Genomic DNA, 23675 nt, shown 5'->3' on the forward strand with positions numbered 1-23675 from the left:
GTGTTGGTCTCTTCTCCCAAGTAACTAGTGATAGGACAAGAGGAAACGGCCTCAAGTTGTGCCAGAGGAGGTTTAGATTGGACATTAGGAGAAATTTCTTTATTGAAAGAGTGGTCAGGCCTTGGAACAGGCTGCCCAGGGAAGTGGTGGAGTCACCATCCCTGGAGGTATTTAAAAGACATGTAGATGAGGCCCTTAGGGACATGGTGTAGTGGGCATGGTGGTGTTGGGTTGATGGTTGGACTCGATGATCTTAGAGGTCTTTTCCAACCTTAATGATTCTATGATTCTATTATTCTAAGGACTCATGGCAGAATGGTAATTCAGCTGTTTTTCTGAGTTTGAATTCTGTTTTTTGTGCTCCAACTGCAAAGCAGCATGCCTAATTTTAGGGCTGTTGCTCAACTTTTGGGCTGGATACCAGTTTAGCACCTGGTGAAGTGGTCAAGCAGCTGGTACAGTCTTTTACAAGTAATACGGGTTTTGAATACTTACATCACTGTCTTGTGGGAAAGGAATATTCTCTTCCCTTTCTTCAGATTACTTTGCTGTAATTCTCAAACCAGTCATGAATAATGCACCCTTAGTCTCATACTCTGTTAATACCCACTGATAAATAGGTCCTAGCTTGCAAACAAGTTCCCCTCTGGCTATCTCATCTTCCTTTCCTGAAATGAAAAGTACAGTCCTGTAGGAAGAGATTGGAGCTCTTCTGCTATGTTCTTTGTCAGAGGTTGACTGTTTTCTTTTCAGCTAGTGGCTTTCAGTGCATTATTATTTTCATCTGTGAATAGGCAAGCTGCTATTTGTCTGATTGGGATTTTTGTGCTCTTCATTTAACTTTGCAATATGTTTTATGCTTTGAGGTCTTTGTACAGCATCCTTTGTAAAAGCCCACGACATAGTGAACCGTTAACATATTGTACCTAGTGCTGTGTAATACAGTGTGAGTGTCAGGTAGCAGTGTGCAATGAAGAATATGAATGGCTTGAAATTCAGCCTACTTTTGCTTTAGTTCTTTTTCTTAGCACCAGCAGCAATTTTTTACTAATTTTTAAGGAATGCATAGTAAATATGTTCTTGAGAAGCTTCTTTCATTTCTACAAGTGGAGAGTGGACAGAAACCCCAGTAGATCAGTTCTAACTCTGATAGCTGGGATACTAACCTTTTTATTTTCTGTGCAGCTGTACATGTGTGATTAAACCTGCGGAGACTAATCTTAAAAAAAAAAAAAATTAATGTCTGCTGGAAGCAGATACTCAGGGAGAAGTGTTCTTCACAGTCTTTAAACTTTGTAAATGTAATGTGAAATTTATTGAAGTGGACCTTAGGATATATAGCAACACAAGTAAGTCCAGTATATTTTTGCAAGCTCTGCCAAAAATGATGTATATGTTTAGATGTGTTGTAGTGTTGCTGGGTTATTAAACTATTAGTTCACAGAAGTTATAGAAACAGACAAAAGAGAAAGGAATAACATTGTGAGGAGTAAAGAAAAAGAACACTTGAATTAGTTGAAGTGGCTTGATGAGAATATTATCATAATGTTATATGAAATATAAAAGAGCGAAGGGTAATTTGGAAAATTGGGTAATATATTCTCCTGATTAGAAATAAGGAGATAAAATACGGGGGAGAAAAGTTGCATACAATTGCATACTTGTTTAGAAATGTAAGGATTTTTTTTCTCTAGAGCGACCCATTTTTGCCCCCCTGTGGACAGAAAATGTATGGCATGATTTTTTTTCTCTCTTCAAAACCTGTGGGAGAGGCTGAAATCAATGAAAATGTAAGTTATTTACACAGATTCTGAACCATAGGCTCTGTAGCATTTTAAACATAATTTAAATTTGCAGTTGGCTGTTTTTATTTTACATTGCATTGGCAAAAATTTGAGATCAATTTTTTGCTGTTCTCAGTAACCACTTCAAAGCTGCTCTCTTGTCAGTCCAATACTGAGGGCAATGCCCTGCCATGGTCTTTGCAAGCATGTGGTAGAAGCATCCTTGGAGGTACAGGTTAAATGCTGATAAATGCTATCTTTTCTCTCTTCTTTTTCCTCCTTCTCCTATCTCCCTTTCAAAAAAAAACAACAACCCCATAACCAAACAACAATAATACCCTCCCCAAAAAATAAACAAACAAAAAACCAGCACCCACCCCCCACCCCCAAACCCCACAGCCTATAAAATGGAGTAGGAATCATTGGTTGAGTATGGGGTTTTTTGCCATGCCCGACTTACCATGCTGACTGGGAAACAGATGTGAGCAGCCTGTATCCTCCTGTGCTGGCTGTGTATTAAGCAGAGGTTTCGCTGAGCAGAGGAAACAGTCAGGCTATCTGTTTGAAAAAGTTGTAACAAATACTCTTTATTGAAAAGTAGCCCGGTGACGAATTAACTGTGAACAGTGTTTTACAAGTGAGGGTGTTATTCTCAAGAGCCACTGATGACCACAGATGCCGTGCACCTCCTGCCCTCAGCGCAGAGCTCCCTGGCTGCTAAGGCACGCTACTTTTGCATGGCTGGATTACAGTCCTTGCCTTGTGCAGGTACATTTTTCTGGGTTTGCTGTTGTTGAATGGGTGCAGACTTCACCCTAGCCACCCACAATGCTCCTGTACTGCATTTATTCATTTGTTTTATAGCAACAGTATTTTTCCTCTTTCCCAGTTATGTGCAGGGCATTCAAGCTGATGTTTGCACATGAAAAACAGACTTACTCTGAGGCAGTTTCATTTGTCTGTCTAGCTTTGTGGATATGATAAAAATTTGAAGAGGGCGATTGGGCTTGAGGTTCAGAAATCTTAAAGCATTACATATTGTAAACACATTTCTGCATTGGCACTGGTAGCCTCATTGCTTGTAGTCTCCTCTTCAGATCCCAGCCACAGCAACAACAAAAATTTTCTGTACTCATAACACTGTCCATTCTGATCTAGTTGTTGGATTGCCATCCCTTTACAGAGTTGTTTCTCGAACTGAGAAGGGAGTGTTGGTTGCAAATCCTGTCCTGACAGATGTCTCTGTTTTTTCTTACTAATCATGAGCAGACATGATCCCAGTTTTCTATCTTGCCTGAAAGCAAAGGGACCTTGGATAACAAAGGGAAGGTGCATCCTGCTTTTGTTAGTTTTTCTGAAGTGTGGAAGAAGTGCTATGACAATCAGGAAGAGTTGAGCAGTGGTTCTGCGGAAAATGTTGCACTTCTTATTCTGATACAATTCCCATTTATTTGTTTATAAGCTTGTTGAGAATACTGAAGTTTGGGTGGATGCCATTTGAGGCACATATTCTTTCAGCCTGATCTGAATGATGAGAAAATAGTGCTTTCTATGATTGTTTTTGTGTTTAGACCATTTATCTATATTGATCCATTTAAACTACTCAACTCCATCAGCAGGCTTGAAGGGAAGAGCACTGCTCAATTACCAATAGGGTGTCTCTGGTTAAAGCTATATCCAGCTCATCTCAATTTGTTAAATTTAATGTTTGCAAGTGTTGATGATTATACCCATTCTTGTAGTCTTGGGTAGATATTTTATACTTCACCATAATTATTATGTATATTCTCATAATAAAACAAAGTTTGTTAAAGCTCTTTCCATGCACTGTTTAAACTTTGACCTCTACTATTGCTGTGTCACAGCAGCTGTATCGGTATCTCTTGAAATGTAAGCGCTGCTGGCCATTCTTTTTAGTTTTTGCTTTTTGCTTCCTTCTTGTGGATGATTCATTCCCATGAAAACAGTATGGCAGAGCACTGAAACATGCTGTGTGACTGATGCCATTTGTCTTGGAATGATGACTTATGGTTAATAAGAAGAGAAAGAAAAACTGTAGCTCTGGGCCAATCTACAGATAAAAACTGAATGAAAATTAAGTGGAAAAATGTGTTGTGCCAGATGGCACCTACAGTTCAACTCTTTTGCACGTTTTTTTTTTAATACTTACAATACAAAGAGGGATGGTGGTAAGAATAATATTTTTATCAGTCTGTCCCAGCAAGAACTGTAGTAATGAATTCATACTTACAAAATGCAGTTTTGGTTGTAGTCCTAGCTAGAACAAAAAATGTTGTAAGACACATGCCCATTTTGCATAAGTTATTTAGATAACCAGGAGCACAGGATTTCTCTCTCACAAGCAATTTGGTAACTGGGAAGCTGAGGTGGGGATAAGAATGCAACAGCAATTCCAAACTACAAAAGCAGAGGTCAAAGGGAAATGTCTTCTCTAGTTCTCTGGAACCCTGGACCTTAAGCCCCAGGCAGTCAGTCACAGCTGGTGGAGCTGGCTTGCAAGCAGCTTGAGGAGGGTTAGCAAACTTCCAGGGTGAAAAAACCAACCAAACAAACCAGGCTTCAATATGTGTCTAGTAGGAAGTATTCCAGCTGGATCACGGAGTCCCCTCCTCATAGGCAATCAGAAAAGAAGAGAACAGATGCACCAATGGGTGTGCACCTGCAATACTTGTAATTGTTTAATTACACAGAATTCAAAGTATTGAATAGTATTCTCATGCAGTGTCTCACACAAAAAACTGCAAAAACCAGTGTTCCATAAAAGTTCAGAAGCAGAATGGTATGGTAATTATGTACTACAGAAAGGTATGAATGGTATTATGTATCACACCAAAGTAGATTCTGGTGTTCGAATATTGATATTTGGTATTGGTGGCTAAAACTAAATGGCTGTTATCCAGCCTATTGGAAGGTTGGCTATTAGAGTGCACACCGATATGGTCTCAACATCCTTTGGGTTAAAACAGACAGCTAATAAGCATGGCAGCTGTTCTTCTTTCAATGTCACATTATCCCATCATGACTGTCAGACTTATTTCACTTGTCAAACTATTGTTCAGGCATATTTATATTATGCTTTGTTCCTGTCCAGACATCAGCAAGTCTGGCAGTCATTTCAGACCCTGCAGCTACTCCTCCCTGGCAAAGATATCAACAACAGAGATTTTTGCAGCATACAGTCTGATGTCTGTGCTCTGTGTAGCAAACAGACATATTATTTATCAAAAATATTATTTTCTAATATATTACTAAAGGAAAGTTCTGTGTGACTTATTACAGAAACAAAGAATATCATCATGCAGAAACCTCTTAGCGATTGAAATACCTGACACTGGGCAAAGGTGAAGAGTGATAGCATCATTTTAAGAAAATCTGTCCACAACATCTTTGTTCCCTTGTGCAGTCTATATATGTGCTCTGTAACAACGAGATGCCTTTAGTTGTTATGCCTGGCTACCTGCAGCTGAAGTTAAGAAATAGTTCACAGAAACAAGTAAAAGTACTGGTGTAGAAATGCTGAAGCTCTCCTAAACCATGGCAATCCAGTTTTTAGCTGATATTTTAGTCTGAATAGTTTATTTTGCGATTGATTGTCCTGTTATAAATATCAGCTTTTTTCCCTGAGGACAGGGATATTGCTGAGGGATTAAATCTACTATTTTTGCAAGGATTTTTATTTTTCAAGCATACTGACCCTTATTGTCCAAAGTAAACACCTTTGCATGGTCAGTGTTCAGACTTGAATTGTGTATGACCTGTTAACTCATAGTCCATAAAATAGTCATACAATGCTTCAGATAACCAACATGCTTTTAAAAGTTCTGTTCATTTTTTTCAATGTTCCAGTCTCATGAATCCCAAGTAGAGCAAAGCAATAGGCTTAAAACATGCTTATTTTGTTTCGAGTTACTTGCAGAGAAAGTGAGTCTCTCTAGAAATGGATACAAACTCTTGATTCATCTGTTTTCTGTCTTGTATTATTTCCACAGTTTCTCATCATTTTAATGCAACGAACTGTGACACAGCCTGCTTTGCAAACAGAGATGAGGGATAGAAATCTAGATAATTTTAAGTCCTAGAAGGAAAATCAAAGCCCATGATTGCATTCAATCATCCATTTTGTAGCTTTTTTCTTTTTCTCAGCTTAGCCTGTGACCTTTCTGTTTGGAAAGGAATGAACAAGTTCAGCTGCATCTCTCTGCTATTTATTAGTTGCCCTTAGGTGCCATGCATGCTTTTCCCCCTCCCCTTTCTTGTTAATAAGTTAAGAATAGATTTCTGTGTAAACTCTGACTATAGGGTTTCAGATGCTTAATCTATTAAGAATCTCCGAAATATCTTCTGGTTGCTATTGTAAGTTTGTAATGGCTTTCTTGAGAATCAGGGTGTGAAACAATGGTTTTGTTTTAATCCTGCTCAATATAAAGTTGAACATATTTATAGATATAAATATCAAGAGACAACATTTGTGAAAATTCCCCAAAATGAATGTGAAGATGCGTTATCAGCCTCTTTCTGTCATTTGCAGTTAAAGGTTCTTAAAACGTTGTGCATTATATTGCTTGTGATTGTAGAAATGACTCCCCTCCCCCTGAATTTTTGCAGCCTTTTCTGTGTCATTTCTCATGTTCTACAAGCTATCTTGTATTTAACTTTGGGGCTGATTTATCCATGTTTCCCTCTTGTTTTCCTGGGGTTTTCTACTTTCAATGTTTGATCGTGCTTGCAGTGGCTTACTTTGGGAACAACACATCAAATACTGCAGGTTTTTTGGTTTTAATCAAATGCTTTGTTTTATGTGAGAGGAACACATTAATTATAAAGAAATAACCTTAAGTTTAAATGTTTTGTCTTTTGGTTATACTTGTGGCTTAGATCCTTATTCATCAAGGGTGCTGCTTGGAAGGCAGATGAATTGACTTTGCTCTTGAATGAAGCTGGTGTTAATTCTTCTTGCCACCTGCCCCCTCAGACATTTGGCTCCAATGCTACAGCAAAGCCCAGGAGGCCAGAGACCAGCCCTTATGGCTGTCCTCTGAAGGCAGAAACCATGTCACTAACATCTTGTGAACCTGATGATTGCGCTCACCTTTCCTCTCTGACACTTTAATAAAAAAAGAAAGCTTTTGCTGCAGTATAGCCAGCCTTTAAAAGGAAAATAAAGCAGTAGAAACTGACTTCCTGCATTTTTTGTAGATGAACATGAATCATTTCTGTCTTGCTTCTTAACAACTCTTGACAATATTTATATTTAACTAACAATGTTTTCCATATTTCAGTCTACTGAGTTTCTTGTTTTCTCACTATTTTTTAGCTGTGCTCACTTGAATGCTGATTATTCCCTATTGGTTGTTTGTCTGCAATATTGATCAGCTGCTTCCATCTTTACTGCTTTGTAGGAAGAAATATTAAATGAAGTTGAACATGATAAAAAGAGTTGTTTTCATCTATGCCAATTTCTAGAACTGGCTTCCAGATTTTTCTCAGTTCACTTTCTGTCTTTCCTGATGTGTATTTAAAAGGTGTTTTATAACTTTTAAAAAAGAAATTTCTGATAGGCTTTCTAGACATTATAAGCACTGAGAGTTGGTTTTGTAGCTGCCCCTTTAACATTTTTTAAAAATTTCAGGTATAATTTGCAAGCCTAGATTACTACATACATATAACATTCAAACACATATTCATATTCAGGACAAGTTAAAAAATAAAAAATAGATAAAGCCTGTTAATTGGGTTCTCTTCTTGCACTGCCAGATGCTTTTCTCAATAGCTGTTTCATCAAAAGCCAATGACATTTCTGCGAAAAAACGCCCACACCTAATGGATATGCCTTAATAACCAGGTATTTACGGGTTAGTGAGGCTTGTCATATAATCTCAGTGGATTGCCAGTTTCCTCAGTTATTAACAACCTCTTGTCTGAAGAATTTTATAGACTATGTTAACTATTAAATGCTGCTGGAAAAAGACAGTTTGCTAAAATTGACAACTGTAATAATTCTAGGTAGGAATAATTTGCTCAGAGCTCTAAAAATGTTCTTACTTGACATATTGCCATTAATTGTTATTTATATATGTTGTGTTTTATATATACATATGAAAACAAAGTGGAGGTTAGTTTTTCTTCTTTCTCTCTTTTTTTCCTCTCACAGTGTTAGCTGCTTCTTTAGCTAACTCTTATTCTATATAGAAGCACCAGTGAAAGTTTATCTTTTTTTTTTATGTAGTTCAAACCAAACACACTGAATATTGCTGTTTATTGTGGCTACTTGATGGATCCACTTAACAGGCTCTCATGTCTTCAGATAGGGCTTGGTACATTGTAAATATATCTCGAAATACTTAACTGAATAAATGGTGGAAAGTAACATGATGGAGTGCAGCAGTTTGGCAAGCTCACAAGGTGCAGTGTTAAAGCAAATGTTAACCAGGTTAAGGAACAAACCAAAAAAATTACTTGCATTTTACCTGCCATGATAACAATGGATTGGATCTTCTGTCTGAAAGAACCCCACAGTCAATACTTGGCTTTCCAATTTGGGGAGTCTACTTTTAATTGAAATGATAGTTTGTTCTGTTTTTTTCTTTTTTTTTCTTCTCCTTTCCTCCTCCAAAATAACTGAGCATCTTCCCTCTTCCTCCTTCATCCCTGCTCCTCAGGGCTGTGTTGCACCCTTTGGGTACTGCATCTGCATAGATTGTGTTCCTAGGAACTCTCTTACTTTTTTTGGAAGGGTGTTATCATAGAATCATAGAATAGTTTGGGTTGGAAGGGACCTTTAAAGGTCATCTAGTCCAACTCCCCTGCTGTGGGCAGGGACATCTTCAACTAGACCAGGTTGCTCAGAGCCCCATCCAACCTGACCTTGAATGTTCCCAGGGATGGGGCATATACCACCTCTCTGAGCAACCTGTGCCAGTGTTTCACCATACTCATTGTAAAAAATTTCTGCCTTATATCTAGTCTAAATCTATCTTCTTTTAGTTTAAAACCATTCCCCCTTGTCCTATCGCAACAGGCCCTACTAAAAAGTCTGTCCTCATCTTTCTTATAAACGCCCTTTAGGTACTGAAAGGCTGTAGCAAGATCTTATGGTTGGTTTTGTGCAAGTCTTGTTGAATACAGAAAAGATTCTGTGGATTAAAATTTTCAGAAACGCTTACGTCCCATGGACTTTCACACTTCAGATCCCCACTGTTTTTGCAGTGTTTATGTTGTGGGTCTACTGGAAGCCCCGCATGCTAGTTTGCCTTTGCTGCTGAGTTTGCCAGGGCTTGTAGCTGGGAGTTCTCCCTTGTTTCTAGCCTTGGGGTGCTGTTCAGGCTGCTTGAGTACTCACTTTCCTTCCCAATGGTGTAAATAAGGTAGCTGAATTTAGTTTATATGTTTCAGTAGGCCACATGTCCATCCTAACAGCAGTCCACGCTTAGCACAGGAGGGGAATGAGACTCAGAAGCAAACAGTTATAAATTTCTGGTGGGGATGGACCTTGCTGTCCCCAAAGTAAAAGCTGCCTTACCTCACCCCCTTTCCCTTGGCAGTCTGACACTGATCACCCCAGGCTTGTGGAAGAATGTCGGTTATAGCCCACGCTGATGTTTGGCTGCTCCTGAGCCCTTCTCACTATACTTCTCAGAAGCCAAACGTTAATCCTGACCCTAAACTTGGTCTCATCTTTCTTGGGCCAGTAGCCCCATGGCAGCACTCACGGTTTACCTTGAGGATGTTGGTAGGTAAGCCCTGTGCTTTTCCTTAGCCATGTGTTGTGGCGCTGGCACGCACCTATCTGTGTTCAAATAGAAAAGTGGAAAATAATTTGGATGTTACTAAGCTGATCTGATGGAGATGGACCGAACTGTCTTTAGTGAAAGGTCTGCCTGATTTCTGTTAATCTGCAGATCTCTATGGCAGAGATGAGGGGAAAAAAAACCCTGTCTGTCAAATAGATGAAATCAGTTGTAGGTTTAAATGCTGTAAGAGCTTCCTGGATACATTAATTGTAGATGACTGCTGGGAATAGTTTCTCAGTTTTCAGAGAAGCGTTATGAATGTATTGGTGAGGAAAACACAGGTATTTTGAAAGAGACAATTTTGGCTTGACTCTTGTGGATGGCTTTACAAAAGAATTGAGAGATTTTCCACAAAATAATAGAGAAATAACTGAATAGAAAACAATCAACTGCAGTTTGGTAATGTATTCTGTTGCAAATTCTTTTTTTTTGGGGGGTGGGGGAAATGAAGTTTTGTTTTATCAAATATTGCGGCTAGTTTTACTCTTGCTGGTTTGGCAACATTTCTCTAAAAGAAGAGTATTTCTAAACCTGGGCATTTGAAGTGTTCACTTTTCATCTGTTATGCGGCACCATTGTCTGCATGCCGTTGTGGCTGCCTGGGATACAGAGGGCGAGGTGATGGCATGGAGGGTATGCCAAAACTGGAAGCCTGTGGTCTTCCCTTGGAGGGCAGGATACCTGCTGCAGTGAGGGGCTTCAAGGTCTGGTTCTTGCTGAGCTGCAAGGTGAAGTACTAAATTTAGCGTGATCTGTGATGTAGCCTGATGATATTTTGTAATTGCACTGAACAATGTTGCTCCTGTATTAATTCTGCTAATATAGCTCGACTGAAAGGCTGATGAAAACAGTTTGTGTGTATGACCACTTTAGCCTGTTTCTTAGCTTCAGATGGGATGTATCTCTGCCTACTCGTATGACCTGGTGCTTCTCCCTGCCCCCTCACTCCTCGTCCAGACAGACGTTCATCTGATGGAGATGTTAGCAGAAGTTTCCCTCCTCCTTTTCCTTTTGGGAAAGGATGTAGAGGCTCCTGCCTTCTCCTCTCAGTACACAAGTTTGGGAGTGCTGTTTACAAACCCTGACGCGAAGATGTTGGGCAGTCTGTGACCTGCTGCCTGGGGAGCAGCCTACCCCTTCTGTGTTCCTGCAGCGCTGGGGTGTTAAGCCTCCTCTCAGCACACAGCTGCTGCCACTACCCTAAACTTGCCAGTGGTTTGGTTCTCAAATCATTTGCAGTTTTGTCCTGTTAAAGGACGGACTGTGTGAACTCACCTGTTTGGTTTTCCAGGCAGAGAAATGACAAGGTAAGCTGCTTAGATCTGTCTTTAACTCCATGCAATTGTCCATGTTTACTACCTGCTCTGATGTTCACTTCAAGGGAGGCAGTTTTCAGATCTGGGACCACAGCCAGGCTATTGTTAAAACATCACATCTTTTTGAAGAGAAAAGGAAATAATAAACAAGCATGCAAACAGCAACAACCTAATGACTGAGCCTGGCTAATTTGGTAAATCTTGCAGTGGGACTTTTGCTTTTGCAATTATTTACGTGTCACTCTCTATAAAATCAAGACTGTTAAAATCAGCTTGAATCTAAACCAAGATAGTCTCTCTTGCTATAGAGAATGTATGTTGTCTCCCCGTTTAGTTATTTGGAGAGCCTGAATGAAGATAATTCCTAATGTATGCAGTACATATGTAGCTCAACAAAATCATTGAAAGAGTGTAATCCTTTTATTATTTGTAAATAATTTTGATTTAAGAAACAGAACAACTGCACCCTCTAGTGACAGATTGTACGTGTACCAGAGGATCAAGGCAGCTTTTGAACTGTGGTGTGGCATGAGAGAAATAGAGATTTCATGCTATAGAACAGCCAAGCTTTGATGGAAATAGAGCATTAGTTATTTTTTAAATATATTGATGAGATTCTTAGAGCATTGCCTTTGCTGTTAAGGACTTCTTAGCCTGTCACTGAGTGTCAGACATAGTGAATTGCTATTTATGTTGAGCACATTTGGTTAGAAAGGAGCTGTCACATTACTTGTCAATGTGTCATGTCATGCTTTTGGTTATTGCTAAAAAGAACTTACTACTTGTTAGGAATATCGTTAATAAAACCCTGTATGTTTGAATGGTGTAATGTGACAGTGTGTCAAGTGTGCTATAAGCAACACCGATTTTTCCTGTAGGGAAACAAGCCATGTTTGAGTTATTTGCATGCATTAGAAATGCAGAGCTTCCTCTCTGAACTTATGCTATCTGCGAGCTTGCTGCTACAATGTTGCCGTAATGATATTTTCACCGAAATACTCATAAAAAGTCAGTAATGAATTAAATGTAATTGCTATTAGGGCTTACAGGTGAAAGTTGAAAATGCATCTGTTGATATACAAGAATATGGTTAAAAGACACAACTAAACCAAAAGCAGAATAAAACATTGTTGGTGACTCCATTCAAAGCAGCTTTGACTCAGCCAATATTTTGCTTTAGGTGCTCAGCTACAATGTAGGTTTTAGCGAGACTCTTCTCTCTTGTAGCTCTTTAAATGATCTTGATCTTTCTTAGAAATGCTACCTTTCTTGCAGCATGCTGACAGCGCGTTGATATTGCTTTGCTTGTCACCTGCTGATTCATCGGTATTGCTTCCTGCCGTCCCTACTCATCTTTGCTGGTTTCCCTCTGGCAACCATTCCTCTCCCGTAGCATCTGAGAGCTGATATTCCTTCAAATGCAGAGATGGTTTCATCAGTGAGCGAGGCTATGTTGTGTTGGCTGGAATAGTTGTCAGATGTCAGGATGTGCTTGCCATATGTACTTCCTGTGGAGATTTTCCTAATTATTAATTGCGTGAGTTTTGAAGTAGATGTTAATTGGCAATGGAACATTTTGTGGTTTTCAACAATGAGATAATATCTCATAAAAATAGTTTTAAAAGGCATTGAAATTTTCACATGAAAGTTATTTCCTTCATTGTTTTTTGTTGTCTACTAACAAGCACATTTCTTTTTGGGAATATTATTTTACTGTTGCTTGAGCTAGCTAACATTTATTTTTTCCTCTCTAAAGACAGATACTACATAAAAAATATGGAAATGTATTATTATAGGATGTCTGTAATCAAATGTTGACATTGTGATATATTCGTGATTAAAACCCTTAAATGTCTAAGTATTAAAACCCTCAAAGGTATGTTTTAAAAATATTTCTAAAAGGAAACAATTACAAATATGCATCAATTCTTTAAATATAAACGTCAACAATTTTTTTTGAATGTCAGAAGACCATAGGAGCTGAGCTGTTTGAAAACTGTTTAATCTTCACATCTATATTTGCTTGTGGTTAATGATGAAAAATTTCTGTGCTTTGCAGCTCGTAATACTGATACTCTATGTCAAGTATAGTTGCATGAATGATGTATGTGTGAATTTTTGTACTTGAAAATTTTCATTGCTGTAAGTATCATTAACTAATATTTAATGTAAACTCTGGGGCAGAAGATCCACTCCCAGTTTAATTTGTATTTATTTAAAATATAGTGAATTAAAAAAAATCTTTTTAAAACAAATATTTAAAAGATCAGACTTAATTAATCAATTATAATATTTTGCAAAAGGCGGAAAGTTGCAGATGGCAAAGTTCAGCAGAGAGAAAGTACTTTTCACTTAAAAAACCCCAAAACAACAAAAAGATTTCTTTTCAAAAATAAAAGATTTTAATAAGATGACTACTTTTTTTTCTTCTTCTCCAAAACATCTTATTGTTAAGAAAATTCCAAGGCTGCCTGCATTATGTGCCGTGTTACAGTAGCTATGTCAGTATAGAAGGGATTAGAGTAACTACTGAGGTGAATCTATCCTACTTCAGTTAATTGTTTCTGTTGTTCAAGGGCATTTCCATTAACAGAGCTCAGCAGAACAGTGTGAAAATCTGAAATCAAATCAAGAGCCTGGTTCAAATCCCAAACTAAAATTTATATGTAATTTTCTCATTAAACATAAATTTAAATTCCAGTGGCATTTCCCAACATCTCTACAGCTAAATCAAATTTAGTGACTGCATGTATGTGTGTCTACGGGTTTCTGAAATGAAAAAGGGGCTTCTCATACATACTTGGGCTTATACATACTTGGGCTCTCTCACATTTGGCGCTGGTTGTGACATGTTTTTTTACAGGACAAGCCATCACATTCATTGGAGTAGCTCTCGTGTAATAGATAGTTCAGGGTGCCCCTAATCAGCCTTTGATTCTATGAATTCAGAAACTGTTTCAGGAAAGCAGACATGTTGTTAATTCTGCGTTAATCATTGAGCTGTGAAAAATTACTTTTAAAAGAGGGCATCTTTTAGCTGCCCACATATGTCATAGAAAGAAACCCCCATAAAACTGTGTTTTTATGAAGTGCCATGAAGTATTTTCAGTTGGTAGTGCTGTAAACATGGGCAAGAGCAAACCAGTGCTTCGAAATCGGCTTGTCCTGCTGCATTGATTCACAAAACAGGTCCAGGTCATCCGATAACAGTGAAAGCTCCCATGGACCATTTCTCTTCCGCTGCTAACACCCAGCTTCATCTTCCACTTTAGATCAGATACAAACTTGCCAACAAGAACTGTAATTTCATCTCAGATTGGATGAAAACCAGGCTGACTAGATTAGTCAGATTGTTTTCGTTGTCTTCATGTCTGTGATTTTCAGTCTGGAGAACTGGTTATCTTCTGTGGTCTTTATCTGTAAGTGCTGTAGACACTTGTCATTAATAGGTGGATTTGAGCTTCCCCCCCCCCGCCCAGTTCAATCTTGTTAGTCAACTGTTAGTGGATGTTGATTACCGTTGTTTTTTCTGGTTTGGGTAAGGTTTAGGAGTTAGGTTGTATTTTTCCACTTACCAGTATCGATAACTCAAGTTTTCTTAAAAGTTTCCTCTTCCAAAAAATAATTAAACAATTAAGCATTTTCTAACTTGCATCAGAATTGATTCTTATGGTGATGGTTATATTTTCAGCTGTTACTGTATTTTCCTGTAAATAAAGTGAATATCAATAAGGTGGTGCTAAGTTTTGATGTGTGATTTCAGTCTGATCTTTAATACTTATTACTGTTCAGCATGTCATTAAAAGTAAAAAGCCACATTTGTGTGTTAGTATTTGTAGCAGTATCTTAATAACAGATGGTGACTCCTATAAATACCATATATAGCAGTACCTTAGTGACAAGTGGTGACCCCCGTAAATATTTGATCAGTTATAGGACTTGTCAGATGGTTTGTTACACGTGATAATTCTAGAATTTTTGCATGCTGTGGAAGGGCTGCCAGGTATGTTTTTAAGTATTGTGTTGGCATTGAGAAATGTTTCTACAATGCGATCTAAATGTCATTTTGGGAACGATTGCATTTTACACGGAAATAAAATTTTTAGTTGAGTTATTTTTGGTAATATATAGAAGCTAATCACATTATATTGACGAAATATCATGTTCCCTTATGAAGGTTTTAACCTTTTTTTTCTGCGAGCTTCAACTCTGTTTAAGTCACGCTCATTTCTTTCTTACTAAAACTATGCTATTTATGATTTTCTTCTTTTAGAAAATCTGAAAGGATGGAACTCTAGGAAAGCTATGTGGACTTACGCTAACTATAAAGGATGGTGTTGCACCTCCTCCCAACCCCTTTCTGTTCAGAGACTCTTAATTGAAATTCGTTCTTCTTGAAGTAATTCCTTGTGGCTTAAGGCGTCTGCCTGATAGCTACAGGAAACTGTGGTGCTACTGCAATAGGTGATGTGATTTTGAAGGAGAACATTTTGGGGTTTTTTTGTGAATCTACTGTGTATGCACCAATTCTGGGTGTTCCTAGAGCTATAGGTTAAGATATCATGGCCACCAGCTTTATAAAATTTGCAACAAAAGGTCTATTGTACTTTATTGATTAATATAAGTTATGGAGGTAGACAGTTTGGAGGGTTTGCTCATTCTCAAGCTCAGTATCTCCCCCTGAAATGCGGCTTGGGGGAAAGGGAGGGGTGGTAGTGGGTTTCAGGGGAATAATGCAATCATAGCAAGTAGGATGAGGGAGGTTTAGCAATGGACTTTGTACAAATGAAGTGAGAGGGAAACCAGAGAGTATTTCTCAAAAATTGGTGAAGGACTGAACAGTGATACTTGGAATAGTAAGAAAGTTTGGGATTTGGGAATCATCATGGAAGGATGAAGGATTAGGATATCACCTTGACACTGGGAAAAGAAATAGAGTTGCCTCTGTTATGTGCCTGAATGTGAGACTGGTTGTTAAGGTTGCTGAGTGGGGAGCAGGTTGTTGATAGTGACTGTGGCCAGTTTACATGGAACACCGGGCCATGTGGAAAGAGTGAGTGAGGCAGCTGTGCAGGTGTGTGGTCTGCCCTCGCAGGCAAGGGCTCTGATCTCAGATTTAGTCTTGGTCAGAAAGAGCCAATTGGCAGCATTCACCAAAATTCATCTAATCCTGCAGTAACTTGTTTGCATCTTTATGTGAGATATCAGAAGTGAGCCTGAAAGATGACTTCGTGAGGAGCGCTGGAGGGTTAGACATGAACCCTGAGGAAACATAATTTAACCTTCAGCAGAATGGGATGTAGCCAGTTTTTAAGAAGATACTGTGAATGTGTTTGGCCTTTGTTTTATCTGTATTGATTAATTTGCCTCAGCCCTTGCTTTGTTAAGAGGCAGGCTCAGTGAAATCAACGCCAAAAGGTAAGCTGTGCCTTCCTGTAGCAATGAGATCCTTGCAGCCTTGTCCCAGAGAGAGGGTCACAGCTCTACTGAGGGTGGGGCAGCAAAGGCCAGAGAGGAACTGTGCTGAATCACTGCATACTGAAAGATCTTTGGCAATTACTCTCCTCTTAGTTGGCATTGCTGCTGTGAAATCTTTGGATTTTGTTGGTAATTAATCTTTCGCAGCTAGAGAGTGAAATGTCTTGTTTAATTCTGCATTCTTTCAAAGTACTTTTCAAGTACTACTAAGCAATTGTGCATAACTGTTGAATGAAAGTAGTACAAGTAATTGCATTCTTTATGCTGCTGTATTTTTAACAATATTACTGATGTTATAGAAATACAACCAGACTTTGGTATGATAATACGTTTCTAAATATGCTGTCTATGTGCAGATCATGTCAATGATTAGATATTTAATGTTCTTAGAACTGTTTAAAAACATGTCATTTGATTCACTATTAACAGGAAAACTTGAATATAACCAGGCAGTGAACTAAAAGTCTGATGTGGATTTGTTCTTTATATACTTGTTTGATTACACTGAGTTAAATTCGAAGATCATGCCATTCTCCACAGTTTAAAATTTGTTAGCATATTTCTGGATACTCACAAGAAGTATCTTATGAGAAAGAGACATGCAGAAGAATGATTCATCATGGAGGTTTAACTATACTGCAGAGAGGCACTGGTAACACCCGCAATAATGAGTTGCAGAAGTGATAGAGGCAGTTTATCATATTTCAAATATATACAATTTATATGTGTCTATATGCATACACACACAAGCCATGTTTGTATATACACACACACATATAAACTATGTCTTAAAATGCATTTTCACAAATATTTCATATATACATTCACATGTATATACATGAAAATGTGTTGTAAAACATTGCTAACTTAACCAACGTAAGCAAATCCCCAATACTGGCATTGAGTAACAGGCTATGGTTTCATCCTGCAGGCCACAAGATGCAGCTGCGCTTACAGGGGAAACTCCCATGTGTGTGCAGGTGAAAGCCTGGAATTGTGCAGCAGTAGAGCTGGAGCCAGCACAGTGCTTCATGGATTTTCTGCAGCTGCTCTGTATAATCTTGTAGTTTTGGTGAGAGCTTTCTCCTAGGAAAGGCTGGTGACATGACGCATTGGTGCCAAACTGTCAAAAAGAGGTTTGATGCAATCTGCCAAGCCGTAAGAAACCAATGAACCATTCCTAGTTCTATGCAATATTTACCCAATGCAGTTTTAAGGCTCTTTTCACAGATTAGTATATACTCTGAATGTGAATTAGGTTGTATATGTAAAACTCCAGTTATTGTTTTTCCTAGATAGTCCACAAGATGGTAGTGCACCAAAATCATGTCTCTGTGTGTACATTATGCTGTGTAATAACGTTTTTTTTGAACCTCATTTCAATTTGCTGGCAATTCAACAAAAAAAAAGATTGTGGGTTCAGCTAGGTTAAGTAATATATTTTGAAAGTAGATATGCTGGAATTTATCTGAGTAACTCCTGTTAATGCTTGTCATGCAGTTAAATACATCATTTCAAAAGGCTCTGTGCATCTTTGAGATTTCTATTCTCTGCCTTTGGAAGGAAAGCTTACGATTAAGAATTAAACTTCAGGCACCTGGTGGGACTTTGGATAGTTACTGTCTAGTTTCACTTTTTCCCATATTATATATACACTGTGTGTGTCAGAACTTTACTGATTAAATATGTTGACAATCTAATTTTTTACTTGATTTCTTTTAATGTGCATCAAAAATACTAACTTTCAAAATATCTGTAAAATTCCCTAAAATCAAGATGGGTATGAAAGATTTCATAGGGAATCAATCTGGTAATTTCTGTTGACTGCAGCTTCCACTTGTCAGGGAAACACTGTTGATCATTCCATGTGCTTACAGCTTAGTTTCCCAGAAACCATTGTTCTGGGATGGATGGATGTAAACTCCTCTGTTTTCTCCTGTTCTTCTAAACTTCCATTCTTGTGCCTTCTTCACCTAATTCTGGCTTTCTCATGACTCCTGACTGCAGTGAAGTCAATCAACATTTTGTCATTGGTGGTGTGGTTGCACCCCGTCCATGTTTTTAGCTGCTGTAAGTAATTGTGCTAAACCAGTTTACTGATATTTAGTGCAGCTCGCCTGACAGATCCATGCATGTGTCACTGGCTGATGATTATGCTTCAGGTCATCATTAGAAGGTATGAACCAAATTCTTTCTTTCGCAGTCTGCACCTCTTTGATCTTCAGTATTCCAAGGATGGATCCTTGCGCCTGTTTGCAGGTGGAAAAGGAGTCCCGCGATACCAGGAATGGTGATATGGAGAATAATTACTGAATAATTAGAAATGCAAGTACAGGTGCTCCCTGTATATAATCATCATTATAAGCATCTCTGTCCTTTCTGGGCCTCCACTGGGTCTAAGTGACATTGGCTTCTGTCTAACCTGGAGATGGAGAAAAGGAATCCCATCTTATCTTATTCATGAATGGAGTAGCTTTCTCTAGCTATCTTTGATTGTGGGAGAAGCATGGGATTGGATGTTGTTGGTGTGAATGGTCCCTGCTCTTAGCTCCCTGGCTGACAGCTTCATTGCTGAGCTGTCAAATTAAGTTGTCCTAAAGCAGCATGTCCTACTGAGTCTTGCTCAGACAGGTATCTGCAAGTGTCCCCCTTCAGGATGCTGCACAGACATTGCCTGCCTCTCAATAACTTGCCATTTATCTCAATTTCTCCAAGCTGCTGAGCTTGCAGTTGTCCCCTGCAACAAGAAGGGGATTTATATGGATTGGACAGGGCTATACATGCTGTAGGGAGGCTTTTCCACATCCTTTCTTACAGCTACATGGAAGCGGTGGGAGGCTGTGCTCCACAGGCGATTCAATGGCCACAGGTTGGCCCAAGTTTTTAAATCTTTAAAGTGCTTGGACTGGAGTTGCAGATTTGGGGAGCTGAACTGTCCTAGTGATCCCAAAGCCTGCGGATGTGATGATTACCTGTACTATTACATGAACAAGAATCTGATTTCTAGACCTGCCTGGATGTCTATTGTTTTAAAGAAAAACAATGGGTTGCTGGTGGATAATGTACAATGAGACAGTAAAACTAGTTAATAAATACCAGTCTGTATCTCTCTAAATAGGTGACAGCTGGATTAAATGGAAATTTTGTGGATAAGTTTAGTATCAGATGTTGTTATGAGCTTTTTTCCATTTTCTTTTTTCTTTTTTTTATTTGTTAGATGTTTGTCACTTTGACAAATCTATTAACCCGCATGTTTGGCTACAGGATTTGCCTGCCAAGTTTAGTTTTAAAGTAAAATCAGTTTTTTGAGCAATTGAGGCATAAGATAGTCTTTAATGAAAATAGCAACAGACACCTAACTCTATCCATTCCAGCCAGATGTCATAATAATGTGAACCATCAAAGTGAAAAGTCACTTTTGATCACAGGTATCTTGAAATCTATATTGATAGAAGGTAGTTGGTATGATATGTAATTTTACTGTATTCATAGTACGTCTTTTTGAATATTGTATGGTAAAAACAGTTTTGTTTTTTTATCAGATTCACTCATAAGTTACACTGAATTCCTTATTTTTTGGTTAATTTTTGGTTAATGTACCAACTGGAAATATTTTGTTATGTAGTTCTTGAGCGAGTATGCCCATAGGGCACATTCTGACATGCTCGACTCCCTTCGCCACCTCCTCTCCCTTCTTACATGGCCTTGACTATTTGCCTGTGGCTTTATCTGTGCCAGGTATGACACAAACCCTTTACAGTTGCCAGTGTGATCAGCATGTCCTAAAAACAGCGTGATCCAAAAGGGGAAGAAATGTTCTGCTTAGGGCCAGGTTTTGAGTGGCTATGTTGAAACCTAATCTCTGCTCTTACAACGGCTTTGCACGAGCATTTGGTATATCCTTGAAAATTGAGGACTTGTCCTTTGGGGGAACATCACCTCACTTTTTTTTTTATTTTAAGACCCCCAATGTTCACTTTCTGATCCTAGGAGCAGTAGTTTCATCACCATGACAAACAGGTGACCTGAAAAGTCAAATACTCCAGAGGATGGGGTTAAGTCAGCCTTTTTCATTATCATATGCATATAAGACAGTGGTAGTCACTAGGCTGTCTGCATTTATTAATGTCTCAGCTGCCCGTACTTGCACTTGTGCTATAACATTATTCCCTGCCAAAGAGAAGATAAGAAATGAAGCTTTAGATTATTCAGAACTTCCTTGAGAAAGATTTAAAATATCAGTAAAACACGACACCATTGCTCTTGCTGGTCCAGATTGGGTGAGTTGATTTAATAACAATAAAACAAACAAACAACCCAAAATATTGCCTTGAAATTTGAGCAAGAGAGAATTGTTTTTATGCGCTTCTTACTACAGTGCTCTTTTATGAAGGGAGTTTGAAATCCCAGTGATGACAATAACTTTATTTCTTGCTTTGATGAAGTGAATAAATTCTGAGTTGGATTTATGCAGTCCAAATATGGAGCTGAAGTTTTCTGTGTCTTGTAATCTGTAATGGCTAGAGTTAGGCTTGTGGAAAGTGTTCATACTGGAGAAGGCAGAAGGGAGGTACCTGGGTTCAGATAGATTCGGGTGTAATTGCAAGGAATGACTTCTTTTTTGTACCTGAGAGAAGACCTAAGCCCAGCAGTCATCAAGTAGAGATATAAGTATAGTCAAATCAGGAGGAGTGACTGCATAGAACTGTAACGACCAAAAATAGTTATTATTGCGAAGGCTAAAAGTCAGCCAAAACAGTAGTTAGTTTGGGTTTGTCTCTTATGTTCATAAAGATTTAGATTAATTTAAGCAAGGCAGGTCCTGCCCAGTTATGCTGTGCTATGTTTTTGCAATAATTAGTCTCAGCCTTCTTCTGATTTCACTTTTTTTTTTTAAATGGTATTGCCATCAGTTAGCTTTGTTTTCTGCAGTTATGAAAAGACAGATCTCAAGCCTTAAGAAAATAGCCAGTCAAGAATGTAGAATGTCATTAACATGAAACTGCAGCAACTTACCATAAGTCTCTGGAAGCAACTCAGAATGATTTTATGCTCAGTCATCCAGAAGTTAGATTATTGCAAAGCTAGGGGATCGTTTGCAGAATAGAGGCCAAAGTTTATGACTTTACCTTTTGAAATGCTTAACCCCTGCTCTTTAGACATGTTGTGTCCTGCCACCTGTTCCAGCAAATCATTGGGAAAAGCCTTTTAAACTTTAAGGTGACTTTCCAGCTGGGTTGTATTTAACTGATGGTTTTAACAATACAAGCAAGTTCCAGCCCCTTATTGGGATGCTGCCAGACCCCTGGATCAGAGAATATCTTGTTGCTCATGCCTCTGCCAAGACATTACTAGCTTCTGTTATTTAATTTCCAGAAACTCCAACTCAGTCTTGTCCTGAAATAAATAAGCATTAATTTGTCTGTTGCTCAGCCTTTCTTCTGTAATGCTATTTGCAGATGACTTCCTTCTTGACTTGGTGGCATTTCTGAGAACATCCTTTTAGGCTTGCTTTGCTTTACATTGTATCAGTTACTTAGATAATACTGCATTGGCCCCAGTAGAATGACTCCTGATTTGTACAACCATACAGTGAGATCGGAATCGTATCCTTTGTGCATAGAAGTATATAAGAATTTCCAGCAATTTCATATCCTTGGTGGAATCTGAGTATTACTGGGAATTACATGGCAGTTTTTGGGGAAAAATGATATTCAGTCATTTAAATCACAACTGTATAAAGCAGGTGAAATGTAAACATATAATTCTTCGTTACTGGAGGGGGAACTGGGCAAGATTAATGGATGTCTTCATCTTGTACATTTCAATATTTGAACAGAGCCTTGGTGTTTTGGATTTCTTTACTTCTTTGTTTAGTACCAACAATTTAGAACATGCAGGTACCTCTTTAATGTGTCTGCTCACAGTCCAATAGTATGATTAAAAAGGTAAATAACATTAGGAATAAGTTGGAACAGAATAGAAAGCAAAACAAAATTATATTCCTTTATTAATTTGCAATGTTCTTGCATTGAGAAGAGCTTCTGTTGCTCCATCTCACCCCATCTCACCAAAAGAACGTAAAATAAGAATAGATGAAAAGAATGGCAAAAGAATCACTTCTTGTATGAGGGGAAATTACATAGAATAGGTCTCTACAGCTTGGAGAGGAATGAATAAAGGGCAATATGATAAAGGTGAATAAAATCATACCTGACGTGGAGAAGATGAGCAGGGAATGAATCATTGGTGTTTTTATACAATTTAAAGGAAATACTGTTTCCATGTGCAAGGTACAGTTAAACTGTGGATCTTACTGCTGTACAGTTGTGAATGCAGAAAGTATCTGTGGTTCCAAAAGCAATTTCTGCTTCCAGACTTACTTGCCTACTTAATTTCTTTATAGTTGCGTCTGTCGTTTTGGATCCAATAGATGTCAATTCATACAAATCTTCATAACCGTAGGCCTTGAAAATGCTTGTCAGACACCTAAGCCAAAGCACTGCATCAACATTAGGCTTCCTTTCCATGGAAAGGACTGGAGGTTGCCATCCATTCTAGACAAATGACAATAAAAAAGGAATACCTGGTTTCTTATGGCCATAATGGTCCTCCTCAATTTTTTCTGCAAAACTCCCACAGGGTGCTAGAGAAGTTTGTCTTTATTACCTCTAGGCCTAAGCTTAGAGCTGCCAGGTAGCAGCAAGTATTCCTGGGTCATCTTTTCTGGTTTACTGTTTCTTCAACCCTGGTTTTGCATGATCTTCCCCAGTAAAAAAAAAAAAAAACAACCAAACAAAAGCAAAACCAACACCCACCCCACACCCCCAGCCTCAAATTCAAACTCTGTTTGCCTTTAAAGTAGTTTATACTTTTCCCAAAGTTAGGTAGAAATGGACCAAAGGTCATTTTCAGAGGGGCAAAATCCTGTTTAAAGTCCCTGAGCATAGTGTTGCCTCTTGGTTGGGCCTTTGTCCTGGTTTCGGCTGGGATAGGGTTAAATTTCTTCCTAGTGCTGTGTTTTGGATTTAGTATGAGGAGAATGTTGATAACACAGAGATGTTTTCAGTTGTTGCTAAGTGCCCTCCTAGTCCAAGGACAGCTCCCGTGCCTACTGACTGAGCTAGGCCAGGACACACTAGGTACAGGCATGTAGATGGAATTTAAACCATTTGAACATGGCTCCTATTTCCTTTCTTGGAAAGGAAATTTAGACAAAAGCACTAGCTAGCTATTTGTTGCTCTCCCTTGATTTAAAGGTCTAGATTTGACACAAAGGTATAGCA

This window comes from Calonectris borealis, chromosome 7 (genome assembly GCF_964195595.1).
Source record: "Calonectris borealis chromosome 7, bCalBor7.hap1.2, whole genome shotgun sequence".
NCBI lineage: Eukaryota > Metazoa > Chordata > Aves > Procellariiformes > Procellariidae > Calonectris > Calonectris borealis.